Source organism: Paralichthys olivaceus, chromosome 8 (genome assembly GCF_024713975.1).
Source record: "Paralichthys olivaceus isolate ysfri-2021 chromosome 8, ASM2471397v2, whole genome shotgun sequence".
Lineage (NCBI taxonomy): Eukaryota > Metazoa > Chordata > Actinopteri > Pleuronectiformes > Paralichthyidae > Paralichthys > Paralichthys olivaceus.
The window spans coordinates 14748996-14774921 of record NC_091100.1 but is presented as its reverse complement, the minus strand read 5'-3'; the positions used below and the strand labels follow the sequence as shown (position 1 = coordinate 14774921).

The 25926-nt window shown below is 43.0% G+C and overlaps 1 protein-coding gene and 1 long non-coding RNA gene across 6 annotated transcripts in view; one reads left to right on the top strand and one right to left on the bottom strand.

Moving 5' to 3' along the window:
* tnrc6c2 (trinucleotide repeat containing adaptor 6C2) overlaps positions 1-25926 on the top strand; it is a 117095-nt gene that overhangs the window by 52802 nt on the left and 38367 nt on the right. For 3 of the 5 annotated variants that reach the window (XM_020084200.2, XM_020084199.2, XM_020084198.2), the window contains exon 1: positions 18822-19622. The exons of the other annotated variants lie outside the window; for them this stretch is intronic. The gene's annotated coding sequence lies outside the window, so the exon portion shown is untranslated. Of the gene's footprint in view, positions 1-18821; positions 19623-25926 lie in introns of those variants that run through there. 5 annotated transcript variants of the gene reach the window in all.
* On the bottom strand, positions 18038-19264 carry LOC138411168 (uncharacterized). The gene is made up of 3 exons (XR_011243816.1): positions 19124-19264; positions 18904-19005; positions 18038-18812 (listed from the first exon to the last, which is right to left on the bottom strand). It is a non-coding gene; the product is annotated as an uncharacterized lncRNA (long non-coding RNA).

Below are 25926 nucleotides of genomic sequence, written 5' to 3'. Positions count from 1 at the left end.
TGTCTGGTCACCAATTCAATAGATGTCTTCTGAAGAAATGCATTTGCTGAAACACTGACTTGTCACACCATACAAGTGATACGTCCCTATTACAGGTACATAAATATACTTGCTCATTACTAAATAGGACATAACCCATGTACTGCAAAATTGAAAAATAAAAGCCCAATACTGTCTGAGCAATACTTACGTCTGAACCATTACTAATATTCAACTTGGTCAAATATTGACTTAATTGGACTTGCATTTATTGACCTTTACACATTTCTATTTAAACATTGGACAAAGATTGTCCAACTCTATTACAGTGAGGTGATAGAGTGGAGTACTTCTAACCTCATGTGCTGAGATGGAGAGGAGGTGCAAACTGATAGCTGTGTTGGGTGGCTGGATTGACAAAGTAGGTGATAAGTGGGACCGGAATCATGTCTTTATAAAGCGCAGCAATGGGAAAATGAAAGACCAGTGCGATTTCTATCTGTATTGGGGTCTATACCACAACCAGCAGAGATTCCAGCCATGATTAGAAGCAGAGATGTGTGTGCGCCCCCTCTTCAACGAGACAACATGTACATGCATACAGTTCTTTCTTTATCTCACACATCTCACAAGCATCAAGCCTGTCTTGTCGTTAAAAATGCATCTATTTCATTACCAGGTAAAGAGATCTCATGAATTCATCATTGGTGAGGTGAAGGTAGACCTGGGAGTGATTCCGCCTCTTCCATTCTGTGTAATAAGAGGCCTATAGGCTACATCCAGACTACAAGGTTTTTGTTTGAAAATGTTTTCAATTTAAACAGTTTCTGGCTATTCAAGTTACGTTGTGTAAGAAAAGACTTAACTGGTGGTGAATCTACATCAGGGGTCACCAACCTTTTTGAAACTGAGAGCTACTTCATGGGTACTGAGTCATAGTACCACTTTGATACACTCTTCTGAAATAACAAATTTGCTCAGTTTGCCTTTAGTTACATAATGTTATTAATGATAAATGATACTCATCTATGTGAAGACACTGATCACGTTAATGATTTCTCACAATAATTATCAACAATGATTTAACAAGGTGGGAAACAGATAATATCATTATTCAGCACTTTATTTCTATTAATCTCAGCAATTGTTTTCAGATGATCACTTCTACAACATCCCCAGAGTTTTCAAACTCAAATGGGGACAACAGCGTATCCTAGCATCTCTTTTCTTGCAGCCGTAAAACTCCAGAGTAGAGAGAACACCAGGCGTATCCAAGTTTATGCATTTTCAAACAACAACGTATTAGCATGGATGTAAATGTAGTTAGCAGTTGTAAGACTTTTTTTCTTGTATCCACAAGGCACGGGGTAAAGGCTTCCAGGCAAATTGCTCCATTACTTTCTTTGTCTGTCTGACTGTTTTTACATACACACACACATACACACACTCTTGTCATCTCTCCGCAGCTTTCTTCAGAGGCTTAGTCTCTCTCTCTCCCACAAGGAGCATCTAAATTATTTCAATTAAAGTGTCACCTGTCAGTCAGACAGCTCCAGGTGATGTTTTATAATGTTGAGCCAACATCAGAGCTCCCCCGAACCAAACCGCCGGCGGAATTCATTTCAATCATCTCCGCCGTGCGTGGCTGAACCCGGGGACTGAGACAATCCCCCAGCCTCCGCAGATTCACACCTCCTGTACTGTAATACCTCCACTACCACCACCAGCCCCCTCCTCCTCCTTCCCTCTCCCTCCCTCACTCGCTCCCGCTTGTCTCCTCACTTTAATTAGCTCCGGATTAAATTAAAAGCTATATGTTGGTGTTAATTGATTTATCTTGAGACAGGGTCTATAATTACAGGTTCTCAATGGAGAGATCTACGCTGTGACACTGAAAGGCTTCCCTCACTTCATTGTCTGGCTCTCAGCAAACGTGTGTGTGTGTGTGTGTGTGTGTGTGTGTGTGTGTGTGTGTGTGTGTTGCCCATGTTTGTGTGTGATCACCACTGTAAGCATAATAAGCATTGTTTAAGCCAGTCAGAGGTTAGCGAGCAGCCACCACTCGATGAGCAAGGGAATAAAAGATGATGCAAATAGACGTCGTCTCGCCATAATGAAACACAATTACAGCTTTATTAGAAGATGTAATTGCTTTGTTAGAGCGTCTCAATTTGTCCTTGTTGTGCGCCGTTTACTCCTGCCATTATACAATACACATGCTCATCCATACTTGACCTGCTGTGTAATATGTGAACCCCCCCCCCCCCCCCTTCCGTTATTATTCTGCAAGCATGGAGAGTTGTGTTTATTGTCTTTATAGAATAGAAGTGGGCTTTCACTGGTGACGGGTGGTTTTTGCTGTGAAGTACAATGAAGGAGCCTGAAGGCTTTCTGGCTCTATCGGCTGTAATTGGTATCCTGTGGCATAGCACACACACATGCATGCGGACGCACACCTCTAAATGCACATTGTCTGTAGTACACAGACTTAAGTGCAGATATATGAACGCCCTCAAAACTATACTCGCAGCTTTTCTCCATCTCCCAACTCGTCTCATACGGTCCATCTGAACTAGGGAGGTGGGAATTAACCTGCCAAATGTCAGTGTTCATTTTCCCTCCTATTCCAGTCCACTTTATGCATCCTAATCCGAGCCAGCAGAGTGCAGAATGCTGTCTCTGTCAGTTGTATCTGGCCGACAGACTGGCATCAGGCCTGGAGGTGTGAAATGAGCCCACCGGGGGCCATAGTCTGGCTGGAGCACTAGTCAAACAGCCCTGGACATCATGAGGGAGTTGGAGAGGTGGGCAGAGGGAGTGCGGTGAGGTGGAGGCGAAAGAAAGAAACGGATGATGTGAAAGATTCTGAGCGAGAGGGGGGAAGAACAAAGGAGTGAGGGAGACAGAAGAAGAGGAAGAGAGGCCAACTCATCTGGAGAATGAGGGAGAGAAAAGAAGGGAGGAATATGGATCGAGAGGAGGGAGGATGAGAGATGGAGAGACATGGCTCATCTGCTTCTGCTTGCTGGCTCCTGCGAGATTGCAGAATTTCCTAGACCAGCCAACTGTGGAAGTGAATTTTTCCCCCTGCTTGTCTCCTCTCATGTCCTCCCGTTCCTCCGCCTCTCACTCGCACTTTCCCCCTTTCCCTCATCTCCTCTGTCCCTCCTGTCTCTTCCTTTTCACTGAGCAAAGGATTAGATTCCTATTTCCTTTTCAATGCTGTTGTGATATCAGATTATTCTGCCTTATCCTCTACCTGTCTGCCTTCTGATGTCCACACTTCCCTCCACAATGTCACAATGTTCCCTGTTTTTTATCATTAAATCCTTTTGGAAATCAAAACATGGTATCCTTTAAAGGCATGAAGTACTGATGTGCTTATATTTGCAAACTATATGTGAGTAATCTACTGATCTATGACCACTAGTCTGTGGAAAATCAATCTGAAATTAATCGGCTTTCAGTGGTGCAGAGTTTCTCTAGCGTTTGCCTTTCACACGTGTAAATCACAGCGGGAGATTTTCAGTAGGCTCTTTTCTCACATGGGCTCACTCCGACATTATCTTGAGTTTTTACTGGGGGGCTGGCCGGAGAACCTCCATAGAATGTCCAAAGCCTCTCACTCAAACACTGGTGTTCTTACAAAGCCTATACAGCCCCTCTGGATAATGTCGTGAGTTTATCATACATGTGTTAAAGCAGCTATATATTGGCCAATACTTCAAAGATTGATATAAAGTAAAAAAAAAAAAAAGTCCCTACAAGTTGAGTTTATTATGTCGTAACATGCAAGTGCTGTGATCGTTGTTTTCTTCTTTACAACACTAGGTTGTTCTTTGGTATCACACGCATGTATTTGAAATATGGATTTTCCATGTGTCTCGGATAAGGGTCTCTCAGCAGTAGGTAGTCTTTGCATCCCTATTGAACTCATTCTGCGTGAAATCCATCAGCTAAGCTCCATTAGGAGTTGCTGGATATATGACAGTCTCTCCAGAACCCTCTACCTTTTTCTCTGACTAAGTGTGAGCTTCAGACGGGGATGAGCATAACCAAGTGTCTGTCCGAATATTGAAGAAGCCTGCACAAAGTAGAGTTCTGCCTTTGACACTTTCAAATTCCGGAGCAGTAGGTCCTGAGTGAGCACACAGGGATGTAAGGTCACTGCCTTTAGCCTTGACCCTTTAGAGCATTGGAACTTGAACTCTTCTTGAAAACATTCAACCTCAACAAGGAAAGGCCAATTTCATGTTTGATCTCAGGACCTTCCTGCTGTGAGGTGATACTGCACCGCTCTGCAACATCAGGCTGCCAAGTAACCCCGTAGGGCTTTATATACACTGCATCTGTAACAACTTTAAAAAAAATGTCACAAAAATAATGTTGTCTCTACTCTTATTAATGGATAGTACGCCAATAATGTGCCAAGTATAAAGCTGTAAGCTATAAAAGTGGTTCGAATCAACCATTATAAATCAGGCTACCTGTCGATAGCGCCAGATAAGGTTCATTAATATTTGGAGCGGTTAAATTAATTTCAAATCCTGCAGTCGTACATCACCTTTTGTGTGCATGTAAAAAAAAATGCACCCACACATCTGAATGTGTGAATTTGTAAAACCAAATAAAACCTCACTGATTCAAATATGTGAATCTAGAAGTTCTGTATATAGCTGTAGAAATATTTTGTGTTTTTAACACAACGTTTTGCTTTGATATTAACTTTTCTCCATCCACTGCATCAATCTAGAAAAGTGAGTAATTCTCCTAATACTGTCAAGTTCATAGCAGGGGTTAGCATTATTAAATATTGAAAATATCCATGCTCAAACTTGAACTACAAATACACAAAATATTTCCACAGCTACAAAAACCTTTTACATGTTTAAGTTATATCTGTGGCGAACACACTTTTTTTGCACAAACTTGAATTTGTTTCAAATGTGTACATTCAGATACGCAATTTCTATTACATGCACACAAATGTTGATAAACAACATCAGACTGTGAAATTCCTTGTTATTCTCAAAGTAGCAAAGACCCTTATCCAACTCCAAAACCCAAAGCCAACTTCCCATGTAGATGAGTTTGTCAGCCTGCTTCCATCCGTCTCTCTCGTCCTCTGGACGGATGGACAGCACATTATAGGTCTGGCTCCACAGTATGTTATACCCCATCTTGTGCTAAGTGACCTATGATTAATTGCACATTATTAACTTAGCTAAGATTGTTCTCCAGATACACAGGCGTCGATAATGTCTGATTCCTCTTTAATAGGCCACTTCTGACAGTCTTCATAATGTGCCATTTGCCCTGATCCCTCCCTAATGTATTCCAGCTTTGTGAAAATTCTACTAATTTAGGGGTGGGGAAATGGGCCGAGGGAAGGGGTACGACGAATCAGGAGTGTGATGATCCTCCTGTCGGCTGGTTAGACCACAGGCACAGGCTGATGCCTTTGGGAGGGGAAAAAAGCAATATCTGTTCATGTGTGAAATCTATCCAGGGCTTTTTAAAGAAGATATGAGTTCAGTCTTTTGATTTACTAGATACACCCTTGCAAGATATTTTTGAAATTATAAATTGCTCATAGGAACAATTGCTGGTATCACAAACCCCTGTTGTTCTGTGTTTATTCTTGTTTTGGTGTGGAGGACACCGGGTTGATGCACATGTAGTGATGCAGAACAGGTGCGAGTAGAAGTACAATTGGGAAAAAAAGAAAATCTGACAAATTGTTCTTAATTTAAGTCACAATTGACCTCATAAATAATTTTCCCCCTGGTATCATGCAGGCTAATCATACAAATTGATGAGCAGTGGGTATGTGCTAATAATATATGTAATATACGGATGTTACTCATGTTACTTTGAACCTGCAGTATTTATAGAGCATTGCACTTTTTTCCACAGTGACTTTCTTTCGCACCTTCGCTCGCTACATCCACACTACTACATTTAATTTAATAATGCATCAACTCTGCTACATATATGCCTGGAGTCCACTCTATAGCAGAGATTAAGAACCACTAAAACAGAGAAGATTGGAAACACTGCTGGCCCTGTTTAAGTTTTGAAACTCCAGGGCAGTCTTTTAGTCTGTTTGGAAACGATGATATTCACAACCAATTGCTGATTGGATCTTTTTGGACATAGCCTTTGCTGATTCGTCAGGCTCCTATCATATGGCCCTCTTCCGGAAAAAAAACGTCCAGCACTAGCCTCGGCTTTCAGTGTCAAAAACAACATGGATAATCAATTACACGCGTCGCTGGTCCTGTTGCTTTTGCTAGCAAGCAATCTCTGTGTGTGGTTATTTATGTGTTCCTGAGTGGTCACATGATCTGCAGGCATCTTAGTATGGATGGGGATTAAAATGATCAGAGACATAACGGTCAGAGATCATTTAGTTTGAAAACTTTTCTGTGCACCTCTGCAAATTAGTTGTCCACCAAACATTTAAGCCCATCTCCTGTTTTGGTGGAACACCGTATACACCCACAACACACACCCAACCAGATACACACACCCAAACCAACACACACACACTCACGTTTGCTTTCCCATCTGTCCCCCTGTACCTCTTTAATCCCCCTAATACTTTCTCTGTCAGGTCTGTTTCAGTTTGTGTGATGTTTTTTTTCATCTGTACGTGTATGTGTGTGTGTTGTGAAAAGCAGCAGGGTTTATCTTCCATCTCTGTGTGATGTGGTGCAAACAAAGGCAGCGTCCATGTGGCCCCAGTTGTCGCTGCAGCAGGACTGTAAACACTGTGCCACTACAAAGGGAGAACCCTCGCCGCCTGCCCGCCTGAGTAAATCCCACCGCTTTTACCAATTAACACCGGGGGAGAAACTCACCGCTCGTGTGCCGTCTGCTGCGGTGTTTACCAGTGGAAAACAGACTGGCAGGGACAGAGGAAGGCAGATACACAGAAGCAGAGAGATGGAAAACATATTGCTTGGTCGTATAGCAACTGTGGTACAATATGCTGGAGCTGACGTTTATGACTGTTTAGATAGCCATAACCACAGCAGGCAGTGATGGTAATAATGCTGTGTTGACATTATCCCAGGTGGGAATTTGTCAGCATTGCGTCGCCTCCTCCTAATTGCCCCTTCTATTGTTGTGTAATTAATGCTTAATTAGGAGGCTTGCTTCAATCAGCAGAGGGGTCGTTAAGAAGGGTGTCGCACGCGCTATAAACAAATGTTACCTTTATGGATGCAAATCGCGCAGCTATTTTTTCCTGTGCCCTCTTTTTGTCCTTGTGCCACCAAGCATAAGGAGTGAGCATACCGAGGCATCCATCTTGAGCTGGATGTGGGTGCTAGAGAGGACTGAGCAGGAACAGGGTTTCTGTTCGTGTTGCTTGGCTTGGCTGCTGAGTTGCTATTTTGTGTCTTTTGTCCCCCTTATTTATTTCCGATGTGGTTTATTATGTGCTTCGGATTGTTGTTTGGAGATGGATCCCCCATGCCACCGTATTGTCACCTATGAAGGGAGGGTATGAGGGGCGAGGAGGGATGTAGGGAGTTGGTGTGTGGGGGTACAGTCGTTGAAGAAAGGGTTGTATGTGTGTAGGGGGGGGAGACAGGGAGAGGAGAGAGCATGCAGCGTGCAGCTGGAAGAGGCAGAGATGAGCGGAGGCGTGAAATTGGCACTGCACCTTCCACCACCCACAGCTCCTCCTCAATCTTAACCTATCACCCGTTTGCCTGCCCCCTCCACGCCGTTCCACCAAGGAAAAGACTGGCTATGGTGTGTGTGTACCCCAGTGAGCTACATATGATGCATTCTCTCACTCTCATATATATATATATATATATATATATATATATATATATATATATATATATATATATGAGAGTATATATATATATATACATACACACACTTCACGCCACCCTCCCTGTCCCTCCTGTGGAGTGGTCATAACTCAACTTAATTGTATTTGGTAGGTGGTGCTCAGACCTAGAGTGCATGGTGAAATGTAGCCAGGACCATGAGAGAGCAGTAATGGGAGTGAGGGCAAGGTACTGGAAGGAGGGAAACGAGCGACCTATTGGCCCCTGAAAACACACATTATATGCATTTAGGTTGGACTCGTGCATGCTCACATTCAAACACTCACCACCAGCAAGCATGAAAACACACTCATGAATATACACTAATGCCGACACATGAGCATTAAAGGTGGAACACATACAAAAATACCCTCTCTCAAATGCATGCACTGTGTAGCCTATATCAAGCCCCTGCCCATTTTGCATACATGTACACACATTACTGGTAGTTCATGGATGCATGAAGGAGATATTGCAGCACTTCTCCTTTATTCAACCTTTTCCTAGGCTGTTTGTGTATGCTGGGGACCTTGAGATGTCCCACTCAGGACTATATGGAACTCTATGAGGACAATGAAAATGCTAATATCATTTGTGCCCCTCATGTGCATTTATACTGCCAAAATAATTTCAGACGTAAACACAGACACTCTTAAACGTGTCTACACACACACACACACACACAGACACACATACACACACACACATACAAGTTTTTCCTCCCGGACAGCCTTGTTAATCAGTGTTGTAATAAATCAGAGGCTCGCGGTGTGAGGGCGGGGAGCATAATAAGCTCATCTGTCCGATGAGAAGGTTCACCCTGCCGCTGTGTTGACTGGTTGCGGGTAATTAAAGCAACAGCCACAACTGTGCTGTCCAGTCCCCTGCGAGTCCTCCATTGTCACTCCATTAGCACCTAACCCATACAACTTGCATTCAGGTTGACACACACCACAGAGAAGCCTGTATGACACTAATCAAGTGTGCTGGGAGTCTATTGGAAGAACTAATATGTTGTATTTATCTGTTCTATGTTCAAGGGAGAAGGGAGAAAAAAGGTGACATTGATTATTACCTCTGCCAAAGAGGTTATGTTTTCATTAGCTTTTGTTTGTTGCTGTCAGGGTTCCACAATAACTGGATGGATTAGCACGAAAATTAGTGGAAGGGTGCGACACGGGTCAGGAAAGACTCCATTACATTTTTGGTGCAGATCTGGATCAGGGTATTCAGTTGGGGTTTTTTCACTCTCTAAACATTGCAATTTTTTTTCAACATTTTCGTTTACTTTCTCACAGAATAATTCATGCATCTTGATGAGAAAATTATTGATATATAATTATTATTTTATTATACGACACGTATCTAGTGAATTTAGTTGATAAAGGGACTGTTAGGCCTTGGTGGAGGTATGGATTCCGCTGAATGACATTCTAGCTGTAGCTTCATAGCAACTTTTGATAAATTATTGTGTAACCTTACGCTGGTGACCTGTCCAGGATGTACCATGTCTCTCGTTCAAAGCCAGTTGACTTTCCACTGCAGACTCCAGCAGTCAAGAAGCAAAAGAACAATCCTCTCCATTGTTATCTCTTCCTCCTCCTCTTTCATCCCTCCCCTGATGGTCAAAAGAAGGAAGGTAATTCTAGCCAGGTCCTACTTCACACCTTCAATTTGTCTTTGCTGCACCCATCCCTGCCCTCCCTAACTCCCCCCTCCTCCTCGCCTCCCCTCTCTATTCTCCTCTGCCTGCCTCCCCCCTCCCTCCCTGTGCATGTCTCCGTCTCTCTATCTATCTTTCTGTCTCTGTCACTCGCCCTCCCTCTCTCTCTCTTTTTCCTTCTCTCCTGATGCAAGGTGATGGAGGCGGGTGTGTGGGTCTCCAAGAGCACGCCTCAGGGATTATACAGCCCGCTTGCATGAAAGATTCATGATGCTCTGGAGTGTGTATGTATGTGTGTCGCTCACACTCAGGCACTGACTGGAAAAAGGGAGAGACGGAGAAGAAAAGGAAGGTGGGTGGGGGGACGGAGGGGTACAGAGTGTGAGACAAATTGACGGTGCACAGCGAGGGCTAACTCTCCAGGATGCTATTATGCTGCTGGCTTTTTTGCACACATTGTCAGACTCCATTATGGTCAGGGCTGCCTTACAGAAATTATCAGTGACAAAAGTTTGGTATAGAAGTGTCCAGTGAAACACAAAACATTTGAGCTCATGAGTTGATTGATGGCACATGCAGGGCCTCGCAATACAGAATGGATTCATAGAAAACCAACTCAAACCTTTTTCAAAAGATAATCATAAGCTCGATTCGAAATTCAGTCGACCTTAACAGAACCCAACAGAGGACACCGGCAGCAAGATAATGAATTAACTGGGCAACTGCAGTCAAAAAGCTGTGAAATAATGATAAAGAGCTACCTTACAAATTAATGTTTATATATCTGGAAAATTCACAGCGAGCGAGTGGGTGTGTTGGTGATGAACACAAAACTAGAAGAAATATCTCAGGATTAAAAAAGAGGTGCCACACACGTAGAAGAAGAATATGTTAACTTATAAGGTTAATGAGATCCAAGAGCTTTGTGACGAAAAGAATATTTTTAACTCGTGGACCAAGAATAAACTATTCTGAAGCCAATTGGGGGACAGATTTACCATTTCAATGTTTGTGAATCAAAACAACTCAGTGTAACTCTTTTACATAGGCTAATGATTTCCTGAAATATTCATCAAATGGTGATAATGGTGCCCCCCCGTTCAGACCTGATGAACTGGTGTATCCTCACAGCCATTAGCATTCTCTCAGATATTAGACTCACCATACAATTATTCGGACTCAGCCCAGGGTTTGTCACAACCAACTGGCTCCATGATCTGATACATTATAGAGAGATGCAAGTATTTAATGGTGGGTAATGTGCAGGAGGTTGTTTCTTTAGGCTACATCCAAACTGCTACGTTTTAGTTTGAAAATGCATATCCAGGATTTTAGAGCCGTTAAAAAGGATAAGTTTGGAATCGCTGCCTACACGGACAATTGATTGCAAGCGTTGCTGACCCTGTGTCTTTGCTAACAGCTGTTATTAAGTTTAATTCTGCATTTTACAGTGATACAACTGCTCTACGCTGAGGACATGAGCAATTATTCAAACAATCTGCGACAATTAGCGCAAGCCTTCCTGTTTCCACCGGCACACGCGTACCCAGTGTACCTGAGTGGTCACGTGATATGCGTTTTCAGTGTTAGTATGGACCGGGATTATAACGCTTGTGTGGACAGAGATTATTTTAGTTTGAAAACATAATAGTATGGATGAAGCCTTAATGACCAGTAAATAGAGTCAGTATGACAATGCAGCACAAAAAGAAAACATCTTATTATTATTATTAAACATCAAATTATTTTTAGCCAAGAGAGTGTCTGACACACAAATGTCCCGTCTCTCTCTCTCTCTCTCTCACTCACTCTCGCACTCTCTCTCCTCTTCTTGCCAGGTCCATGCCAGGCAACACTGACTGGCACAGTAAGTAGCATTTGTTACAGTTTCTTAGTCAGAGGAAGTGTGTCATTGCCAAGTGTCTGCTGGTGTAGGACAACTCTATTCATGTGCCTTCACCTTGGCAGTCTGTCTGTGGCAGAGGGGAGGAAGAGGGCGGTGTGTGTATATGTGTGTGTGTTTATCTAAACCTCATTGGATGCTCTAATAGCCCCCTCGCAGGCCTGTTCCCTCTTCCACTCTCCAGCGTCTTCAGACACATTCCATTATTGCTGCTTTTGATTGCATTTCAGATTAGGGAGCGCTGGTGGAGAGAGCAAAAGTGTCAGATGGACGCGAAAAAGAGAAATGGTGGCAGAGAGAAAGAGATGGATGAGGATGATGAGAGATAGAGGGTGTAGAAAGAGAGGAAGGGCAGATCAAGGGGAGAGAAGACCAGACAGACAGAGGGAGTTTAAACGAGAGACAGACAGGGAGAATCAGGGGGAAACAGGAAAAGCAGAGAGAAAGAACCTCTGGGGGAGCGTATTATATGGCCGTTACCCCCCTCTGGTGCAACCGCGAATGGGAGGAGCTGAGTACCCACTATTCCAGTGACCTTGGAGGTCAGTTGGAGGAAAGCAGCATTAATCAAACTGACGCCCAGGCTGAGGCGGATGATAGCAGGCAGCAATGCCCACAACAACAACCCACCCCCCCACCTCCACCAACACACACACACAATCATTCCTCTCACACATTTATTTCCCCTGCACATTCATTTGCATTCTTCCTCTGGCCTCTTGATTTTCTTTCTCTCTCTGTTGCTTTTTGCATATCACCCCCTTCCCTCCTATTTGTCCTCATTCTTTCCATCACTCGCTTTCCCCATCATCCATCTCTCTCCGTCCTCCTCTTTGTGTGCCCTAAACCCTCACTGGATCTCCAGCTACAAACAGTGAATTAACCCAGCTCCACCTCATGTTAATGGACTTCTAAATATCAGCCCTTGCCCGTGGATATGCCACCAACATTTGCATTGGATGTGGGATTGAGTTAGTTGCCTTCTGGCCACTCGCCGACGTTAAGATATCGATACGCTCGTTCTCGCTCGCTGCGTTGGTGCATATTTTGTGGAAATGGCTGATGGGGAGTCAGATACAGAGATATTTAATTCAATATATGTGCAGAGGAATTTGAAATATTACATGCAGGTAGCGCATGCAGACCTCAGATATAGGCCTATTCATGTGGCCTTTATCGTGCCCTTTTCTCTAATGCCAAACATACATGTAAATACAGAGGCAATCATTATTTGTGCAACCCCACACAGTACAGAAGCTAACCAGTCTTTCGAAATCCCGCCACACCTCTTCATTTATAAGGTTTGGAGATCCTTGCAGCCACAACAGGACTTCCCTGACACAAATTTACTGTTTTGACCCTCCTTGCTCCCTACTATGCTGCACCCGCCAGTGAAAGATAAAGCAGTGAAAAATAAAGGCAACAAGCAAGTGTGTGCATGTGGTGGTGGTTCTGTGTGTCAGTCAATACAAACCAATCAATATACCCAGGGCCCTTACTGAATAAGGTGTCTATTTTAGTGTGTGGCTGTGTGTGTGTGTGTGTGTGTGTGTGTTTGGGTTGGGGGATGGTTATGGGAGGCCGGGTTAATCCGTGACCGCCCGTCTGCAGTGATGATAGTATTGATCTGGTGAAGATCATGTGAAGGTCAGGATATGTTGTCTTCTGTGTTTGTGCCGCCATGATCTTAAAACACTGTCCCACTCCACTGTCCATGTACTGCTGGTATATACTATTTCATTTTAAATAGAAATGTCACAGTAGAAGGTCCATAAAGAGCAAAGACAGAAAAATAAACACCTCACTTTGTGTCAGCGTTTTGAGCGACAGACGAGTGGAACTATTCATACAAGGCATTAGTATAATCAGTTTTGAATGAGGCCAATAAGTGGATCCTGTGATGTTAGCATTTTTTGATTGACACATCCACAACCTTCCCTCAGTGTGGGTCATTATCATCAGTTCAGAATGGTGAAACAGAAACTAGGCTTGTTAGCCCTTAATTATTCATTTGAATCCATAAAGGCAATCAATTAAGCTTAAGTGTGCAATAAATCTGATTAACCAGTCAGTTCCCAAAACACCATAAAATCCACGCAGGTCTTATACCCTGGTAATGAGTTTGCAAGAAGGGAGGGGGAGGGGGCTAATAAGTGAGGGTGCTCACCCACAAACACGCACACACACACACACACACACACATACAAATCACTGTATACAAACCACTATTGGGGTTGATGTGTTTTTTTCAGGTGATAATTTGATGTATTAGCTATTGGGGATGAAAGATAAGCAGGGCTTAATGTATGCTAATATTAAGGTCTGCAGCTTGTTACAGAATAAAGCAAGGTCATCAGGAAAAGGCACACTTGTAATTAATAGATGAATTCATTAGAAAAACAATGACTCAGTTCAGAAACACTCATTAACAAGATAAGGCATTTGAAATGAAAATAATGTGTTGACAGTGCGGGTTGCTACATTGAAGCCAGAGAAGCTGCTAATGCGGCGTGCACACATTTGATTGGGCGAATCTGCCGGCCTCTTTTCCGCCACTGCTGTATCATTTGCCATTATTCACTGACACACTTGCTTGCTGCCTCTCTCTCTCTCCCTCCCTCCCTCCCTCCCAGCCTTCTTTAATCCATCTCTGCCTCCCTCCCTTTCTCGCTGGCCTTTACCTGCTCGGTTGTCTCAGGGGAAATTACCAGAGCTCAGAAACACTGTCCTACTGCACTGCAATGCTCCGTTCTGCTCTGCCTCCCTCCACCCAAACAGCACACACATATGGACATGCACAAATACACACATATACTGTGGACATGCACTCTCACACACGAGCATGCAAACGCACCCTTGCACACAAAAACACTACGAGACCACTATGACCCCTTCCCCACTCATTGTATTGCTCCTTTCCCAGCAGCTTCATACACAGTTTCCTCTGGCTATTGTGCTTCCCCCATAATATATTATATAGCATAAAGACACACAGCAGTATGAGAGGATCAAATACATTTTGTTGCCATGGTCTGCACTGCATATTTGTGCAGGAATAGTCTTATCGTGTATCTCTATTTTTATGGACCATAACAGTAACTGCCTGTTTGTATGTATGTTTGCATGTGTGCTTTAGTGCAAGGGTGTGTTTATGTACTGTACATGTTTACCTATCTTCCGCTGAGGGTAATTCATTATTTAGTCTTAATTAAAGTTAATGTAAAGTTAATGATAGCCCTCCTATGGACTATCATGCCTTCTGTTCCTTGAGCTATACTCGCAGTTTGACTTATCATTCATTGCAATGCTGCAGACCATGGAGATGAGCAATGAGTGACTCAGAGGAGCTTTACCACTCAACACTGTTATTCAGTGGATAGGCACTTCAATCACATTGGTAATCAGAGTGAGGAAAAACTTGCTATGAATGTTTCAGCTCAACTGCACAGCTACCACTTGCAAATTTTACCCCAAAGCAGCAGGACTGGGGAGCTCGCTGCGCAACACTTTTCTTTTATGTACGGTTAGGAGATGGTTTCATTTGGCTTCTTCCGCTGTTAGAATTATCATCATGACGGTCCTTTTGCATATGTCAAGTCATGCCTTTGGAAATGTCACTTTGAGCGAAGCAGCACCTCGCCGTCTGCATTTTGATTACTCACATGCATAAAGTCCAGACTGGTGTGGAAGATTGTGTATTCATAATCAACACCATAATACTGACACCACCAATAACTCATCAGTCATTCCGCATCACACGGCAAAACTACGAATGTCTTCTTTTAGATTGCAGTGTCTCGAGAATGACGTTTCAATACCAATATCTGCTTTTGTTCTCCGCTCCAGTGAAAGATGTGGCAAACCCTCAGATCATGTTTGTTTGGTTAATTCCACAATATTAAATATCAAGATGGTACAGTTGGAGAGGGCTTCGTATTTAAGAGAAAGGCAAAAAAAAAAAAGATGTTTGAATGAAAAATGGTTTTGATGATTCTATAAATTCTGCTGGTCTGTCATAAGCTATATGAAATATATTGTGACTTTCAAAGCAAGAAATATAGTCTGTTGGGATTCTTTTCATACAATTTGTCTGGTGATATCTATGCCTTTTATGAATGTGTGTGATTCTTAATGTTTCTAGATGGAGATACTGTCCCTCATGGGAAATGAGTTTAAATGATAAAATGTAGCCACAGAGCACTAGCATTAAATATGCATGTAGACACGAAACACATTAGTGTGTGTGTGTGTGTGTATGTATGTATGTCTGCGTGCATGCGTTTGTGTGCGTGCGATATGTATAAGAATCTGTGGTTTGGTGTATGCACATGTACTCCTGTGTGAATTTGTGCATATATGTGAGTGTGACAGACTCCAGTGGCAGGCTTGAAATTAAAACCTTATGCGGAACACATCTCATGATTGGACTGGAATTAAAACAAAAGGCAGAAGAGCATGCTGGAAAAAAAATAGAGAGAGGAGAATAAGAGAATGGAGAGAGCAGCAGCAGCAGCAGCAGGAGGAGAAGTGTTTTGTCTGAGAAGGGAAGGAATGAGCGATTGCCTCTGCTGCAGTCCTTCGGCTTGTGTCTGGGCCGGTTCTTATCAGACTGTCAGGCAGACCTTTCCCATTGGCTCGCTTCTGTTAGCAGTCTGCTTAAATGTGAAAGCAATTAGGGAAATTGGTGGAGTCAAAGAAACAGAGACACCTAAAAGAAAAGCTGTGATGAGTTGGAGAGCGGATATGAACAAGGAAGACACACAGACACTCACCCTAAGTAGTATGAACCACTGATGGCTAATATCATGTCAAACCGCTATTGTTATTTCTAAATTCCAATTTGTGTTGCACAGATTTCCATCACTGACAATTCCTGCAAGTGTAGATTTAGCCTACAGTACATGTGATACTTGTACTTAAAATGTGTACTTAAATCTGCATGATGTATTAACTCTGTGAATTGATGCTTCATGTAAGCACATTTAACTAACTCTGAGAAAAAAATGTTTTGTAACACAAGCTATTTAGAATTTGATATGAATGAGCAGCAAATTCCTGCATACAGTTAAATTGTATGTGATCCACAGCAAACAACATTTCCCTTTTTCTGAAGCCGTTCCCCTCTGCTCTCACCTCTCTTAACCCCAAGTATGGAACATCTGCTTTCTCCATTCAGACGGAGCTTGCCATTTTAATAGCTCTGGGCATCTTGCCTTGAAAAGGAGGGAAAAAAAACATTTGGCCGGGGCCCCTGTCTTTCTCATTAGCATTCTCTCCCAGTAACGTATAGGAGCCCAGAGCTTTCCTGAAAGAGTTCTCACTGGTCAGTCTTCCCCTTTGTGGACCGCAGCCTTGACCTGTTCCCACCGCGCAGTGTGAGTGTGTCTGTGTGTGTGTTTGTCTGTGCATGGAGCGGTCATTTCCATGAGAAAGGGAGTGTAGAGAATGGACAGGGGCCGCAGTTTCTTTTTCTGAAGCGGCTGCAGATGCGGTTCAGGGCACAAGGGCGACCTCATCCATCATGTTGAGAATAGCCTGGAATTATCGCCCCATGTTTCTGGACATCATGTGAGAGAGAGATTCTTGACAAAGGTCATCTTGGGTAAAGAAACTTGGGGTGAGCCCTTTAAGAGGCATTTGAGTCTGCTAAATAAAGTTCATGATGACGTTCCAAACTGCAGACTTTTATGAGGCTTCTCTATTTTTGTACTCTTTTGCACTATTTTCATCATGAGTCACATGTAGTATGGTCTTATATTTCTACTAATACTATTATGTAACAATATGATTGAGAGGTACTAATGAAAAATAACTAAGTACATTTATTTGAGTACAATTTGGAGTACATGAACTCAACTTGAGTATTCATATTACATTTTCTTTTCTTTCTTTTTTTGTTAATAACTTTCTTGGCCACTAGGAGGCAGAACAAGTAGCCATAAAATGCTGACATATCATCTCCTTAGTAAGTTGATATTGTGAGAAAGTTGCTCATTAACATAACAAGCACAACATGGAAGAACCTTCAGTTAATTTTAGAGTCCTGTTCATGACCACTCAACACATGTAACTCTTATTGCTCCATTTTGGTTTCCACTTAATCTCAAGAGAAATAGTTGTCTCTTGGGCTGTTACATGCTCCAATGTGTTTTCCAGTTAGCTAATATCATTGTCTGTCTGCCAGTTAGTTCTACGCAGGTAGCATATGCTGATCCCGAGCATTTATGTAATGACGTCTTATCCACATGGCTTTCATAGTTCTGCCATATAAGCAAGTAGCTAGTCAGATTTACCTTTATCCTCAACATACCCTAAGGTTTGGTCTGTATCGTTGATTATAAGGCCAAAACACTTGATGATGCTAAAGTGAACAACTGAAGTTATGTCCCTAACATCCGCTGGTGGCTGCTAACACCTGCTAACATCTACTGGTAGTCGGTAACTTAAATTGTGCAGAAGACCTTCAAACGTACAAGGGATATTCACCATCTTGTCTTATATTCTAAATGTTGTTACCTACAAAAATAACCATCTTTTTTTATCAAGTCATTGCTAGCATGCAACACACTGTCGTGGCGCACACCCCAAATTACAGGTACTCAGAGTAATGATAGAAACCTTAAGGTGCGGCGGGCCACCAGGATTGGTCCAGTTTGCCTTCTATTTGTTTGGAGTTTGAATTCAACAGTGTGACAATTCCTCAATTACATAACATCTGTAGTACTTAAAGGTTCAGTGTGTAAGATTTAGGTGAAAGTGATCTATGGGCAGAAATTGAATATATAATAATCTTAGTGATTGTTTTCCTTACCCTAGAATGAGCCCTTTATATTTAAATACTTTATATATAAATCATGAGCGGGCCCTGTCTATGGAGGCCGCCATGTTTTTTTTATACAGTAGTCCAAGCTAGACAAACTACGCACGAGTTTTTATGACAACTGAAGGTTACCACAGGTTCTCTCTCATGTTTCGAAGAGGAGGGTAAAGGGTATCCGGCTGCAACATGCAGCTTCACCACTAGATGTCATTAAATTCTACACACTGATCCTTTAATAGAAAATAAATACGGACCACGTTGTACGTAGTGTTAAATGAATCAAAATGCCTGCCATCCTTGTTGCTTTTACAAGATGAGAATCTAATTTTGCAGGAGATATACTTGCATCCAGTCTTGACAACATCACCCTCGTCAAATCAGGCATTCGTATCTTTTTTAAGCTCGCAGTCTTCGCTGCGTGTTTCAGCGATGACCGCGGACACACGAGCTGCTCCGGCCCGGGTCCAGCCTGTGTGTGTCCGCGGGGGGAGGGGGAGAGGGGGCGGGGCCGGGGCGCCGCGGGCGGAGCCAGCGTCCGGGCGCCCGTGGTTGGTCGGGAGTGACGTATCCGGAGCCACTTCCTGGTCCGCCCGCTGTCTGGGAGGAGGAGAGGGAGACTGCGGTGTTGTTAGTTTGAACAAAATGGCTGCGAGACCGCTGTCAACGAGAGCTCAGTGAATACGCCTACCATGACTGTCCGCTCCGCTGTCCGGATCCACACAGAATGTATTTCCCCGGAGTCGCTTTTCACTTCGCACCCGCGGTAGCCAGCGCGTCGCTACTCGTCCGGCTGGCGACATAAACAAACAAAAAAAACCATTTCTTTTTTGCACTTTAAAACAAGTTAGCTGACGGCGGCTCGCTCCAATACGCGAGAACTCATCGGTGTTTTTTTTTTAAATTCATACCGAAAAACGCCTGAATTCTCCGGTTTGCAAGAACCTGGCGACGGCCGACGACTCTCAGCGTCAACCAGCTAACGTTAGCTTAAATTAGCTGCTTTTAAAAGTCATTTTATCCGTGTTGGTTTGTTTTTTGTTTGTTGTTAGTGGTGCTCCGTGTCCCCTCCCCGCCCCCTTTATATCGTGACGTTTTACAGATTTCTTGCGAGTGTAATGTCTCTGCGTATTTTCAATTTTTTTTCTTGCTCAAAGCATATACATCACCGTGCCCGCTGTGTGTAACGTTATATCTGGCTCAGTAGCCGCTGTTTACCTCGGTCTCTTGTCACCAGTCGGCTTATACCTGCAAAGTCTTGACTTAAAAAAAAATCGCGACTGAATCTCTGCACCATCTCTTTTTTACGGGTAACTTCAGAAAAGACATCGGAGGATGCTTTTCTGCGTCTGTTTTTCTGCCATGCATCGACTCCTCACCGAAAGCTGCCAAAGCTGTGGTTAACGCGAGGTAAGTTTTTTAATGAATGGCTCTTTTTTTCTCATCCTGTGGTATATAATACATGAGTGTGATTGCTGATCGGTGGTATTGGAGATTAAAATCGAGGCAGCAAAAATTCACAATGCACATTCAACTAATAGATTATATAGCTTCACTATTTTCTGCCCCTGTGATGCATCTTAATTTAGCTCTACAGCATTCAAGTCCAAGTGCCACATAATTAAAACATTGACTAACAATTATTTAAGCCTATTTGTGTTGCAGCGATGTTGTGATTTATTCACATTACTCACATCCCCAGAAATAAAACATGCTTCTGGCTGCCTTCTTACTGTGCAACCAAAGACCTAAAGGCTTTTTTCTTAGTGTTTTATGTGATGTTGGATTAATTAGTAAACCCCCACATGAACTGACTGATGAGAGGTATTTTCCCTTTTACCCCCATGTTTATGTGAGGGGGCTTGATGGGAAAATGTTGGGAACTTAACTAGTGTTATATCATCGCTCTTTCACGATTGGCTGAGTGGACTGGAACACACTCTGTACATGTGAGCGTGTAATGTGATTATTTCTTGACCTGGCTGCAAACACTGCCTCTCTATTTTGAAAGTCTGTGCACTTTTTAGAAGGTGAGGATGTGCTTAATTATTTTACAAGATTTGTTTTTTGATTGCATGGTTGCTGACAGAGTGGAACTGTATGTTGACAGCAGGACTTTTGTTAAATATTTTAGTTTTTTGTCTGCATAATGTAGATGTTGCTTTTTTCAGTGCGACACAGGCACCTTCTTAGATTTTATCCCGATTGTCACTCCTGTCTTTCCTCTTTGGTTCATTCCGTAGCTGTATCACATCATGTATCTTGCACACCAGCGTACATTTCACTACACTAAGTCCAATTACATTATTAAACATAGCTGTCCTGTCTCTCCCCCCCCGGCTCTGTGCGAAAGCCAGGGATTCTGATTTAACTGTCGCTTTCCATTGCTTCCCCCCTTCCTGCATCCTGGCCCCCAGGCACTGGAGTATAGCTTTTAATATCTCCTCCGCATGTCTTAATTGAAGTACATAATTTCCTGTTCAATTTCAAACCCCCTTTTTCTCCCCCCCCCCCGACATCTCTGTCATCGCTGTCTTATCTCCATCGTCACACACCAGTGAGGTGATGAAATGAAAAATATGCACGAGCAGTGGTACGCATACATTCATTTATTTGGGTGTATGGTTTCGTACAAATTTGCATCCATGTCTTGGAATGTAAGTGCGTGGCTGCAAATATTTGTGTCTGATCCAGCCAGTGATGACACTCGTGTAAGGCTGTGCGAGTGTATGGCCATTTATGTCAAGCTCTTGCAGTTTGTTAATGTCCTGCAGTTGTTAATCAGGTTGTGAGCTGCATGCCCTAGACACCCAGCTGACTCACAGACACACACTGCCCTGTTCCTATCCAGGATCAAGGGTGCTCCCTTCTATACACACGCTCATCTTTCCAAAAGGCTGGCAAGCACGCAATAAGCGGGTGGCTGTGAAAAGATGTTGCAGTGTTGGTCCTCTGGTGTGTATGTAAAAAGAAAGATCTTAAAGCTTGTTAAGAGGAGGAAGGAGTCTGCTAGTTTTCTGAAATTGTTTAGCTTAACCCTTCCAGACACAAATGCTTCAGTACCATTGCTACAGCAGGTGGCTGTCATCTGTGGGGCAATGGGGTATATTTGAGGTGTATATCGACACTAGGTCAACAAAGGTTACCCCTGAGACAAGACGTGTTGTATTGCACTGAAGATTTAAGCTGTGCTTTTCCGTTTGAGCCATTTGGAAATATTTAGGCTGCAAAGCTCAACTTAGTTATTTATGGTTCTAACAGATTTCATAAATGATCTTCTGGAACATGAACGGCCCTGATACTCTATGGAGAACATGGACAGTCCATCAATCTATGCCTGCATCTAGACATAGAAAATATTAAACTCCATTTTGAGGCACATAATTGGTTCTTCCCATTGCAAAAGGACCCAAAATGAGAAATCCATTCTCTCACCGGGGCCTAGCCTCAGTGAATTATATTACTACTTTTGTCATCTTGGCAACGTGCTTGCAGGAAACCCTTAACCCATGTTGGCTGGGGATCCAACCAGGCTCTAGGCTGTTGGCATCCAGACACTGTTTTGATTAGAGTGTAATGTAACAAAGCCATGAGGACAAACCCTGGCAGTAACTGTATCTGCAGCCCCTTATCACTGAAGGGGCAGGATCATTTGTTTAAAAGGAAACCCAAGGCATGCTTCCCCTTGTCTGACCCTTTAAAGACAGAACTTGGAACACTAGCCCAGTTGTCAGGTTGCTATCACCAGCCTGGTTTCCAAATGTAACTGGAATGAGCCTGCTTGACCTATGCCCACTGTTACCCCCACATACACTTTCTTCTGCTTCCTAATTGTTGTTTATGTACAGTAGTTTGCAGTTTCAAATACACAAAGTTGACATTTTCAGTTGACCCTGGTAAATCCCACTTTGGAAAAGTGGCTTGTGTTGTCTATCCGTTTTCCCCTGTCATTGACCTTAGCCCAGGCCTGACCGTGGTAGTTACTGAGCCTGTGATTATGAGGCTTTTCTAACAACTGGCACAGCCCTGATAGATAACGCACTTAACACCACCACAGGGTGCTGCTCCAGTAAGGGAAGGGGGCTCTAGCGGTGACAGTAGAATCAGCTTGATTCAACGGGATGCTGCTAAAAGCCATTACCCTCTTGCTCTACTCTATGGTTGGCTATTTTGAGGTGTGGATGTGATTGTGTGCAGGATGTACGCTTGCCAATTGTGTTTGGTGTGGCCATTTTACTGTGTTTATGTACAGTATGTGTGCTAACCTGGGACAGGGTACAGGGTGACTGTTGACTGTGACATATCAATAGTAATGATAGGTAGCCACGATGACATTTATTAGTGTCCAACATTAATGAAATATTAACAGGTTTCATTTTTAATGTTGTTTTTTTTTGTATGTCAATGTTTGTGTACTAGATGGTTTGCATCTGTTGTTTTCCTGTGAAGTAATGCCTCAGGAAAAAACCTGTGCTGCCACTGGCTCTCCTTTTTTTTTTTAATTCGAGGTGGTTCAGCTCAGGTCTGACACTGATCTGCTTTGCTATAAGACCGTTATCTCATGTCATGATACTCATTATCTTATCTTTTAGTGCTCTCAGCCACAAATTTGACACTTCCTGATTGCATGTTCGCAAGAGTGTAGGTTGCCTTTGCTTTTGAGATTGTAATTGTATGCATATTAGAGGAATTAAACTATAGTTTTAGTAATGTTTGAAAGAGAGCAGATGTTTACTTCTGAGCAGCAGTTTGTGTACATAGGTTAAACCTGTGTTCATTTTTTATAATATGTCATACAGAGGGCTTTTGTGTGAATGAGGTATTGGAGGTTTGTAACATAAGAATCCTATGGACGTTGGGGAGGTTTGGTGGTCCCCCCCCCCCCCTTCTTGTCCAATTTTTGTGCCAATGAAGGGGGCAGGGGCTTAGGGGCCCCACCAAGGGTAACCCAGGCCATGATGCAAGCAGGGGGATGGGGGAAGCAAAGCCGCGACTGGCGAGCTGCTGCCTGTGAGTCTTGGCAGGGATCCAGGGGAATGTTCAATGTGCCGAGGGTAGGTGGGGGCCTCCTCCTCTCCCTCTGCTCCATGTCGGCTAATTGGAGAGATGTGGAGAGAAGGAGAGGGGCATCACATGGAGGCTGACAGAGATTCTGCAGGACATCCAGCCTACAATGTTCCCCTTTTCCTGCTCCAAACCAACATTTAGACAACCTTACTCATTATAGCTGCTTTCAGACATGCACTGAACTCCGCAGTTCCTCTGTATTTCCTCCGAAGGAAGTCCATGTGTGAACGCAGATGTCCGAGTGAGATGCTACACAGTTTCTGCTGACTATATCGCCTGGCCTCCTTGTATGAAGTCCATAGAAATCCAGAAAAAGTTGTATGAACACAGCAGGAGATCCCACGCTATATTCAACGCGAGTGAGTGATGGGGGGGTTGATGACGGTTCTCAAACGCAAGAGACACAAAAATGAAAAAAGAACAAATATCTCCTAATGAAAAAGAGGAGCCACGCACATAGAAGACACTGACCAAGATGTCAATAGAGTTTGTTGGGGCCATGGTTTGGCTCGTGAGCTCAGGTCATTTGTTTGCTGTCTGCACTGTTTTATCACATTAATGTCAACTTAAATACACTCAATGAGCTTCAAGTATTTACTTTTACTGTGTATATTGATTTTTACTGTATATTTGAAAGTAGTTGATCAAACACATTATAGCCTTTAGAAATAATCAACACAATTTTCTTGGGCTAAAAACAGAATTATGGACAAACAAACTTTCAATGTTTGGTATAACTATATATAATAATTGTCTGAGCTACTAAATAATAGCAAGCTAGTAAGCTAGCAGCCCAACACATCATGTTGTATCTTCTTTGCTGTTGTTTCAATACTGAAATAGCTAAGAAACTTTCTGTAATTTTTTCAGGATTTATGTTAAGTTATTTGAAGTGTAGTGCAGTTATGTTTCTACTTCTTCCCGATCATTCTTTTGGCTTTATCAAGAGGACTGTCACAAACAGCACTTGCTTTTATTTGTCTTTCTCTCTGTCCTCCTATCTCAGAGTAGGCTTTGTTCACACAACCAAGCACAGTACTTATTTTCTGTTATTGCTTACACTGTTGATGGACAGGGAATTATTGACTAGCGTTTCAGATGAGGGTGGATTTTTGTCATTGCCCAGTGAAGCCCCCCCAAAGGACAGGTAGAAAAAAGTTTTGTCTGCCTGCCAAGAATGGTAAAAACACGATGGGCTTTTTGACAGTCCACCAACACAGTCGTATTTCTCCCATCAGTGCCAATTTTCAGTCTGACTATGAAGGACAGGTGTTTGCGTGCCAGAGAGAAAGGGAAAAAGAGGCAAAGATAGCTGCACTCATATCTACAATGAAGCAGTGGTGCAAAAATTGTGGCAGCAGTCCCCTGCCTAGGTAACTGATAAGAAATCTTGTTTGCAGCCTAATTTATGATAGGCTGAATGTTGTTTAATTGAATAGAGATTAGCGTGTTGCCAAAGCTATGTTTGACTGATGTTCAAGTTCAAGTGCTGTCGGTGTGCATTGTGAGGTACTTGGGTTTGGTATTGAGTGAAAAAGTTTAAGGAACTTATTCATGAGGTTAATCTGAGAGGTCAGTCATTATATTAATGCTAATAGCACTCTATAACTACCTTAAGACAAATATTCACCCCAAAGCCTCTAAGCTGGCAGTTGAGCATACAGATTAAAACAAATATGCAAAAAATGCAGACGTTTGCTGAACATGCACAGCCACACATTCCCATCAACACAAGCCATCATCGGCAAAGAACATATATACCAGCACAGTGTCTTTGACAGTTTTTTTTAATTCAATAAGCTTTAGCTGTGGCACTGGCAGGGAGCAGGCTTCCTTGGTCTCGTGCATTGTGCTGTTTTCCTTTTTAATGAGCTGCCACTGTGTTAAAGTTTCATTTCGACTTGGGAGAGGAAGCAGCCAAGACACTGAGAGCTAATTTTCTGGAGGCAAACCTCAAAGCTTTTATTTATAGCATAGCTCAGACTTTCTCACTATCTGATCTTTGACTTTTTCTCTCCATCATGCATTCCCCTCTTTCATTGCCGCTCTCCACCCACCTTTTCGCCACAAGCCAGTCCGCCAACCAAGAATATTTCTGCCACAGTTCATTGAGCAAGTCCGGTCCAGCACCAATAAAGTGTCTTGTATATTTTCACAAGCCACTCACTCCACCTGCTGAAAGCAATGCTGGTATGCACAGTATGCTTACAAACAGAGCAGTCAGTGAGACTGTTGTGTGTGACAGAGGGCATGGAAATGCACACCGACAACAACATTGTTATAACTGCTTCCCAACTGTGGAATTTACAGGCTTGTTTTCCCCGAGCCATTCAGGTCGAGTAAACACAAATACACCCACACACGTTTGTGGGGAGTAGTTGAGGTCTGTAGCAGGTACTGAAGAATTATTCCCCAGGGCTGTCCATGATAATGTTCCATGTAATAAGGCTCAGGAGTCCTGTGGCTTCTCTAATGCCACAGGAATGGGTGGCTGGCTGAATGGTAATAGTGGTGGGGGGGTGGATTTGCCACACTATGCGGCCACAACCTATTACATCTCTTGCTTAGAGAGGAAAGTCTCTTTGCTTTTTCTTCCTCCGTCTTTGTGATTGGTGTTGTCCCTGGTTGACCTGACAGCCATTCCGAA